The sequence below is a fragment of the Marmota marmota genome, unplaced genomic scaffold (genome assembly GCF_001458135.2).
Source record: "Marmota marmota marmota unplaced genomic scaffold, marMar, whole genome shotgun sequence".
NCBI lineage: Eukaryota > Metazoa > Chordata > Mammalia > Rodentia > Sciuridae > Marmota > Marmota marmota.
This window is the reverse complement of record NW_026003318.1, coordinates 368,081-378,148: the sequence shown is the minus strand read 5'-3', so window position 1 is coordinate 378,148 and position 10,068 is coordinate 368,081.

Genomic DNA, 10,068 nt, shown 5'->3' with positions numbered 1-10,068 from the left:
CGTAATGGATAGCACATTGGATTTCTAATTCAAAGGCTCCAGGTTTGGTCCTGGTGGAGTCGCCAATTGAAGTAGCACCCCCTTTCTCCACAGAAAAGTCTTAACTGGGCTTCTCCAGAAATCCTAACCATGGCTGATTTTAGGATTGTCAGAAAAAGAGTCTCTGCAAAAGGGTTCAATGTAGATAAACTTCCTATTTTCGTGCTGCCCTGTTTACTTGGCCACTGGCCAGGAAGAAATCAGCACTCCAGGTACTGGACACCCCCTTACTAGTTTTTCATTAACATTTATCCAGTATAGTAGTTGTAGAAATGTGCAAACATGGCCTCTGGCCTTGAGCTGGGCTTCACAGAGATGTCTACATTTTTAAGATAAGTTACCAACTAGACTCCATGGTAACAGCTGGCAGGGGGAGGAAAGAAAGGGGAGAAGAAGCTCTCCCCTTCTCAGGTGTTGTCCTTGAAGAGTTAACTTACCCAGAACAGTGAAATAAAAAGCTGATTTATGTGAACTTCTGCAGACTGTGAACTTCTGAGCCCCTCCCCTTACATGCTGGGTATAAAACTCTGAAACTCCCTGAACTCGGGGTTCAGGGGATTGACTGATTACAGCAAAAGCTGTGCCCTCTGAACCTGGCTGCAGCCAAATAAAACTGTTTCCTGCTGTCTTCGGTGCCTTGCCTCATCTGTCCCTACAACAACCTCTCCCCCATCACCCCAGTTTCTTTTAGCTTCATGGGGCTCTCTAGACCCTTTGCTCCTCCTCTTTCTCATTACTCCCCCAAACACCCCCACTTCTTCTGGTGAAGCTTCCTGAGGATATGGATTGGACCTGTACTGCTTTGTTCCTGTACACAGTCATTGGAACTGGTGGAAAAACACTCCTGTAATATTTGTGATTCTTGGAACATCAATAGAACTGTGTTTTCAGTGTCACTGCACAATCCCTTGACCATTTCCCCAGTGGCCACATGCAGTGCTGGACATTACCCTCAAGTTACCAGAACCTAGGAAAGAGCATCCAGTAATTGTAGGCAGAGAAGTACCTCAAATACTGTGGTAGCAGAATACACATGCACAGTGGGGGACTTGAGGGATTCAGGGATCTTCCTCTTCTTTCAGTAACAGATTTTCACAGCTCTCTGAAGTACTTAAGGAACACCACAGAGGTATGTCCAATCAGCCTTTGCCCATCTGGGCTTCACTGCAGTGTGGTTTGCTGACAAACTGCCCTGTGAATCTATTTGTAGGTCATAAGCTTCTTTCAAAGAACTCTCTGTCAGGGGACTCAGAGGTAAAGACTCCTGGAGTTAAAGGTCCATTTTCCTAGAAAGCCAGGGTGAAATATCAAGAACTAACACCTGGGAACAAAGCCTGTCTTACAGAACTCCAGAGGCTCAGAAATGCAACATTTCTCCCACTGACTCCTAGGTGTGTGGTCCTATCCCTGTGTTCTCATGCCCCCCCAAATATTTCATTGAATCTAGAATCTGTGACAAGTCTGCTCTGTGATCATGGAGTCTTGACAAATATTGAAACAGAGACTCTCAGAATGAAAGTCCCAGCTGGGATTGTGGAAATGGAGATTGGAAGGAGCTGGGAATTGATAATGCTGTGTATATGTTCAAATATACCACAATGAGCTGCAATTTATGCATACCCATAATGCAACAGTTAAAAACAAAACAAAAATATACAAAAGGAAGACCCAGAGGAGGGGAAGGAGATGGTGAGGGAAGATAGAAGGGAAAGAGGAACTGTGGGGACTGAAATGGAGCACATTATGTTACATGCATTTATGAATGGTGGAAATGAACCCCACTATGCACAACTTTAATGCACTAATGAAAGCATTAAAATTCAATGAGAGGTGGTACAAAGGCCACAAGGCCCCCAAATGACTTGCAGAACAAGATGGTGATGTCAGGACTCAACCCCTACCTCCCATTCTGAAGTGCTGCTTCTACACATGGAACAGGGCTCTGTGATTGGGGCTCTGTGATTGAAGCAGCTTGGAGACCAGTGTCAGCATCTTGGCTGGTGTCACCTACACAACAGGGACAGCATCTGAAGTATCAGCCACTCTCAGTCCCCTGGCACACCCTACCACCCACATGCAGTCCCCACCTGCACTCTTCTGGGAAAGCTAACCTTGGCTATGGCCTCTGGTTAGCCTGCCCCTCTCTTGCTGTGTCCCCATGGAGGCCACCTGTCCACTGCAGTCAAAGTGTGACCCACAATTCTACCATTACAAGCCTGGAGGACATCACAGCCTGAGAGTGCACGCAGGGATGGTGTGTGGGAGGAGGGTGTCCAGGGACAAGGGTTAGGGGCCACTGTGCCTGGACACAGGATAAGTGATCCTTTCTTCATGGTGTTCTTTACCTCCTTGGGGAAAGAAACAATAAAACAAATGCGCAGACAAATTAATTACTAATTGCAATGCAGTCTACAGAATTAAAACACGAGGCTCTCAGAACAGAACATAATGAAGGCTTTGGCTTAAGAGGTTGGGAGTTTGCAGTGGCTTGATCCTGGAGCAGTGAGTAGGACAATCACTGTAGCATACAGAGACCCAGAGACAGGGGAGGGCAAGGAAGGCCAGAGGAACTGAGAAGGCTCTGGGCTGGACACAGGTGTCAGGAGGGAGCAGAGGGTGAGCTGAGACAGGAGAGGCTCACAGGGGCCCAGACACAGGAAAACCTGAAGGCCTTTCAAATACCTCACTCTCCACCCTCCTTGTGGATCACCATCTCTGATGACTGTCAGGGCAGGGAATGATGCGACCTGATTTGTATTCCACAGGTGAAGAAGTTGTTGAAGGAGATGAGGACGGAGATGATAGGGAGGGTGTTGTGAGTGTGTTCCCAAATATACAAAAGATATGATCCAAACCTACACTCAACTTTTTGAAAACACAAAATAGACAGTGCCTTAGAATTGTCCAAAATAAAGAGAAGATACAAGTAACAAATATCAAAAAAGCACAAATAACCAATAGGAGAGAAGGTACCATAGCCAGTAAGAGAGAAGGCACAAATAACTAATAGGAGAGAAAACACAAATAACCAGTAGGAGAGAAGGTACAACTAACCAATTGGAGAGAAGGTACAACTAACCAATAGGAGAGAAGGTACCAATAACCAACATGAGGAATAAAATCAGACAATACCACAGATCCTACAGATCTTAAGAGTATCACAGGAGCATATTTTGAATGACTGTATGCAAGTAAATTGTAATTTATCCTAAAACTGACAAATTCCTATAATAATTGAATCTGTAATTGAAAACTTTCCACAAAGAAAACGCTAGACCCAGAGCAGATCTCCGGAGAATTATTCCAACATTTAAGAGAAAATAACACTAATCTTAAAAACAACAACAAAAAGTATTGTAGTGAACTGAAAAAGAGGGAGCACTTCCCGGTACTGTTCTGTGAGGCCAGCCTAGTTGTGTTTCCAAAACCTGTCAGGCACCACAAGAAAGAAAAACAATAAGCCACTCTTTTTGATGAACAGAGATATTAAAGTCCTTAAAATTATCAAACTAATTCAGCGACATGTAAAAAGAAGAATACACCATCAGCAAGTTGGGTTTATTCAGGGATGCAAGGTTGTTAAGGATTTTAAAATTAATTAAGGTACCATACACATTAACAAAATAAGAAAGTCCACCAGATCACCTCTAGAAATGTGGACACAGTAAAATCCATAAAATTAACCTCCATTCAGGATTTTTAAAGTTCTTTATCATCTAGAAAAAAAAAAACAGTTCTTCTTAAATCATATATAAGATATTGACAGAAAATTTACAACAAGCAGTATATCTAATCAATGAACTAGGAACACTTTTCCTCTGTGCTAGAGAACAAACATATGCCTTCCATCGGCCTTTTACAGAGTCCTGACAAGAAAAATTTTAAAAAAAATAAAGAAATAAAATATGATTGCACATGAAGAAGATTCAAAGAATATTCAAAAAAACTATTAAAATTAGTAATTTTGTAGATGCTGCTGACCACTATATTTTAAGTGTATTTTTATCTAAAATGTAATTTAAGGGATAGAGATAGGGTTCAGCAGATGGCTAAAGATCTGGCTGAGAGAGTAGAGGTCATGGAGGTGCCCTTGGAGGTAGCCATGGGGGTCAGGAGATGGGTTACTTACTGGGAAAGTAAGAGAAGCTAGTGCATTGAGAGGCAGGTCTCTCACTGTTGGTGAGGGGAGTTACAGATTTGGAAAGGGGGGAAGGCCAGAATAAATCTTGTGGTTGGGTTGAAATTAGAGGCATCAGTATGAATTTGTGTTTTTTAATAGACAGAGGTCGTTAGATATACAATAGTTACGAATTGGGTATATACACATACACACACACATTTAAAGAGGAATTAAAAGAAATTCCACACAATTTCTTCCAGACATTAAGAGAGGTAACACATCCTAACTCATTTTATGAGACCAAGATTACCAGGAGACCAAAACCAGATAAAAGCAATATAAAAAGAGAAAAGAAAACTATGGATCAATAACCCCCTGAACTCAGCAAAATACGAGCAAACTGAGTCTAGCTATATGTATAAATAATTATACATCATGACCAAGTGGGGTTTATTCTAAGAATGTAAAGCTGGTTCAGCATCAGGAATTCAACCAATGTATTCCACCAAATTAACAGACTAAAAAGGAAACCAACCTCAGAAAGAAAAATAAAATACCAGCTCCAACTGTGGTCCCACTTGGTTCCAGGAGAGAAACCTGGCCTTTCCTGGGTCCATGCAGTCTGGCCCTTTCCCGGGCTAGCATGTTGTGCATATTGCATCTTTATATATTATAAGCACAACAAAGCATTGTTTTGGGTATTACCCTATAATACCCTATAATGTATTTTAAAGAAACTAGGAGACACAATGAGCAAGTGCAAATTTGAACATCTCTATTGCAATTGTTTCATGGCATCTTGGAGAACACAGAAAATGCAATATGCAGATAGACCATCTCCTGATTACTTATGGAATTGCCTACTTTGTTTTCTTTGGTATGAGCTCAGATCACTGTCTGAGGCCACCTACTCCCAGTCCAAAGAGCTTCCTTTGGTATTTATTAAAAGAGAGGTCACAACAATAAATGTTATCAGTTTTTGTTTTCCTGGAAAATATCTTTATTTGCCTGTCATGTTAGAAATATGGAAGTATTTTTGTGGAGTCAAGGGTTTTTGCTGTCAACACTTTGATCGTCTCTCCCGTGGGTAATGGGAAGTCAGATGTCAATCTCACTGGGTTTCACTTGTGTGTGATAAATTGTTTTCCTTGACAGGTTCCAAGATTTTCTTACCTTTGGCTTCCAACACCTTGACTCCAATGTGTCTGGATGTAGATATTTGTTTGCATTTATCCTACTTGGAGTTTATTTCATTTTCTGGATATGTAGGTTAGTATTTTTTCAACCAATTTGGGATATTTTCAGTCTTAAGTCTTTATTTGCATGTTTAAGTAGCTTTTTCACCTTTGTTCACATTTCTCTGTGAGGAAGAGCTGCCAGGGAACATTCTGATGAAGTGCTCAGGAAACAGAGTCTGATACTTTGGAGCCCAGCAGAAGTGCTGTTCTCAAAGCCCGTGTGATTCTGAGGCCACTTGTGCACTCCCAGGGGTGCCAGGCTCATTAACTGTGACAAGTGTGTCTCGGGCTCCTGAGGTCAGCAGGGAGAGAATTGTTCGGCCCAGGAGCTCTCCGTGCCTTCTCAGAAAACTATGTAAACTCCTGTCCCCTCTCACTCTGAGCACTCCCTGTCATGCCAGGGTCCCCTAATGCAGAAAATCCAGGTGAATTCAGCATTTATAAGTGAGACTTTTTTTCATGCTTTTTAATTTTTTTTTTCCTTTTACCACCCTCCATCCCTTTATGTGCTATTTCCTTGTGAAGATGGGAAGCAAGTGTATCAACATTCTTAGGAGGCTGGAGACTTCTCGTGTTTTGTCCTGCACCCTGACAACACTGGACGAACCAGACCTTGAAGGACTCTCACAACTGTGAATTCCTCTCAGTATAAAGTGGAGGACAAACTATGACCTCTGAGTGTACCGTTTTCTCCTCTAACCAAAGAACTCCCTCTTCTTTTTGAAAAGTCTCTTCATTCTCTGACCCTAGTGTAGGTGCACGAGGTTCCTGTGTTTTGTTGGTAAGTTTTGTTTTATGGAGTCCCCTGTAACCTTAGCAACATGTATTTATATTTTGTCTCAAAATTACACAACTCTGTAATTTTAACAATTACACAACTTTTCTGTGAAGATAACTGTTTTCATGTGCAAATAATGAGTCAACGATGTGATGTGTCTACATCAAAACAGAAAATAATGTTCTCATGCTGTCCATGAGTGGACAGCATTTCCCTTCACCTATGTATTATAATGGGCTCCATTAATGACAGCTAGAAAATGCAAAAAGAAAATAAGGCCGGTTGAAAGTAATTATGAAACTATACCTAGAATCAAGGAAATTTTTCAGTACTGGAAAACTGCACCTACAGTTAACTGTTGTGATTGCATCTTAAACTGAACATTGCAGAAACCATTCTAAGTACCAGGACTTGAGGACTTTGGCAAAGAAGCCATAGATGAATGCACGTAAGAATTGGGGGTGCAGAACCTGCCAAAGAACACAGGGTGACTGCAGTGGTACTCACATTATGAACGTTCAACATTCAAAGGGAAGAAATCTGCAAGCTCCCCAGACCAACTCCTGTAGGACAAGGGACTCCAAAATTAACCTCCCTTTCCTGTCTCAAGCCCTCATTTTCCTGTCCCAAGCCCTCCCTTCCTGCCCTAAGCACAATAAAAATTCCAACTGGGCTGAGCCCCGCGCGATTCCCCAGATAGGCTCTGTTGGACTGGGTGGTTTCGCCTGGGAGTGAATCTCAATAAAGCCTCGTTCAGCAGCCTTTTAATCTGCCTCCTTTTGGTCACCCGTGCCTGACCTTACAACTTCCAATTGCAGCAACGTGGGAGGAAGAAATTTGTGGCACAGGAGCTCAAGCAGCCATGTGCCCCTTGTGAAGCAGGAGTGGCCATCTGTGGGTGTCGGGGTGGAACACATGCATTCCCTTCCCCCGTGTGTGGCACTGTGTGATGAGAGGTAATTGAAGTCAGCCTGAGAGGTTTATCAGATAAATTCTTGCCAATGTTGTCCTGTATGTTTTTTCTCTTGTTCTTGTTATTTGCAGGTTGAGCATATATATGCCCCTGAAAGACATTCAGATTTTCTTCAGGCTTAATAACAATATATTCAGTTTCCTGAGAATTTCTGTGAAATGCCATTTCCTTCAAGTAAAGAAATATTCTGTGGAAAAGGTTACAGGATCTGACTGTGGACGTTTCTTCACTCTCTGGATTGTCTGGGTTTACATACCTGAAGAACAGCAGGTATTTGCAATTCAAATCCATGCATCTTAGTAGCATATGTTGATTGCTTCAATGAAGAGACTGGAGACTCTCACATATTTACTAACAGTTTTGAAATAATTCACACACATATGTATAACACTGACATTTTACTTTCCACTGTAGGAAATATTTTCACATGTAGGTAAAAATTTCTTAATTTAATCCTAAATCAGCCTGAATATTTTGTGATCCCAACCTAATAGGAGCAGGTACCAGGTTCATAGTGTTTGAGGGGAGTCCAAGGCCACAGGATTCATCAGTGTCACAATGGAAGAACTTGGTTCATCTAATGCTGACTCTGTCTCACTGCACGTCTGCTCCTTGACTACAGGAGTGGATCCCTGTGTAAAGGGGCTCACTCCAGATGCTTCCTGATACATTCTTAAATACTAAGCCACATCAAAAGATGCAACTGACACCCAGCTATTCAACCAGTGCAGATCCTCTGCTCCCCCAGAGTGTATGATCTAACCAGGTGTTTGATTTAGAGTCCCAGTTCACACTGAGGAAGTCTGCTCTCTGACAAGTTAGACCTCTGTGAGCAAGCAGCAGAAGACTGTCAAGCTGGAGAAAGGACCAGTCCTTAGAATTAGCCCTGGCATTTCACCACTAGGTACACACAGCAAGCTGGCATAGAAAAAGGAGGCATAGCAGACAAAGTGTTAAAGAATATTTAGGAGTGAGTAGGAACAGAGCAGAGAATGGCATTTGAGTACACTACAACACTCAGTTCTCTGTGTTATTGAGGTTTTAGTGTATGATAGGACTTAAGTGAACCAAGACTGCTGCCTAGGACATCCCATGAGTGGACAGCATTTCCCTTCACATATGTATTATATAATGGGCTCCATTAATGATGGCTAGAGAATGCAAAAAGAAAATAAGACCGATTGTAAATAATTATGAAACTGTACCTAGTATCAAGGAAATTTATGAAACCTGGCACTAAAGATTATAAAATTAGAAAAAATAAATAAATGTGGTCAACATTGCTTGCACTCTTAAGAAACAGTAGTTCTGATTAAAATAACTTATGATATCTCTAAATTATGAATAATTTTCACTGATCAATTGAATGATTATGTTATTTGGAGCCCGTCCAGGGACCCTGCCTGGATCCTATTGGCAGGATTCAATTATCCATCTGTATAAGAAAATGTTACAAAAGGAAAAAAAATGAATTTTGTGCACTTTGACAAAGCTGGGGAGAAGCAGCTATGTCATTTCTCCCTGGTCCCATAGAAGCATAACTTAATAGAACCAAAGCCAGGAGTTCTGGGTGCAGAGATTTATTTTGGCTGGGCTGGCTAGAGATCATGGCAGTCTCAGTTTCCTGGCTGCCCCCAGGGGCCATAGTTAGTTTTTCAGTTTTTGGCTCATCATGAGGACGTTAGCAGATACAGAGAAACAGTTGTCAGAAATTGCTTTTACTTTTAGCTGGGTGCAGTGGTGCATGCCTGTAATCCCCAAAACTCGGGAGGCTGAGGCAGGAGGAAGGCAAGTTCAAGACCAGCCTAGCAACTTAGTGAGTCCTTGTCTCAAAATAAGAACTAAAATGGGCTGGGGATGCAGCCTAGTGGTAAAATGTCCCTGGGTTCAATCCCCAGTACCAAAAAATAAAAAAAAATAAAAATTAAAGGGACTCTGTTCAATTACATATAGCTAAAAATGTAATAGACCACTTGGCTCTCATGTTTTACTTGATAGCTACAATCACTATCTAGCTATTGTCCTGTGTGATGGGTGAGAACACAGAGGGAACTGAGACCACCCAGGGCACCCTTCCCCCACTAACTGATGGTTTGCTGCTGACACTTGGTCACTGGTGGAAAAGGGGCTTTACAGCTCCTCACTTCCTGGGTTGACTGCAGACCAAAGAGCCAACAGGTATGGAGATCCTTCAGCTCAGCTTGGCACAGGGTGATTTCACAATGGTGTCAATACTGTTCAGTGGTGTGCTTCAGTGTCAATGACTCGGAGGCTCTCCAACACAGGTTTGGAGTGTTTAGAGGAGCCGTGGATTAGTTTGGTCAAATTAACTCAGTTCAGAAAAATATCTGTCATGAATTCAGCCTTAAAACACATGGAAGGCCATTCTTTACTTTCATAAGGGATTTCTTTGTTTTTCTTCATCAAAACCTGAAATTACAAGAGACACATTCAGTTTTTCCTAATCAAGAAATACTTAAAATACTAAAATTTCCAGAAGTGCATGTGATTTATAGCTCAATATGTATTTCCCTGTGTATTTACTCTGAATCATTCTTGATAGCACTAATTGCTAATTCTCATGCTTCTCAATCCTAATATCAATTCCTCATTATCCTGAAATTAACATTAGCATTTCTATCTTAAAAATAAGCAAAGAAAAGTGAGCAATAGTCTCCTATATTAGATGATCCTTTTGCATCTGAATTTGCAAGAGTGGTTCACATTCCCCCATTCAGTCATCCCACACAATTTGCCGACAACGGGGGTGAACTGACACTAAGTGTATTCTCAAGATGGAGCCTGTGACTCCTCTGACCCTCGAGATGTAGAACATGACTCCTGTGACCCTTGAGATGTAGACCATGACTCCTGGACTGAGTGGGAGATTACCACCCATGTGGCTGAATGGCAGACAGAC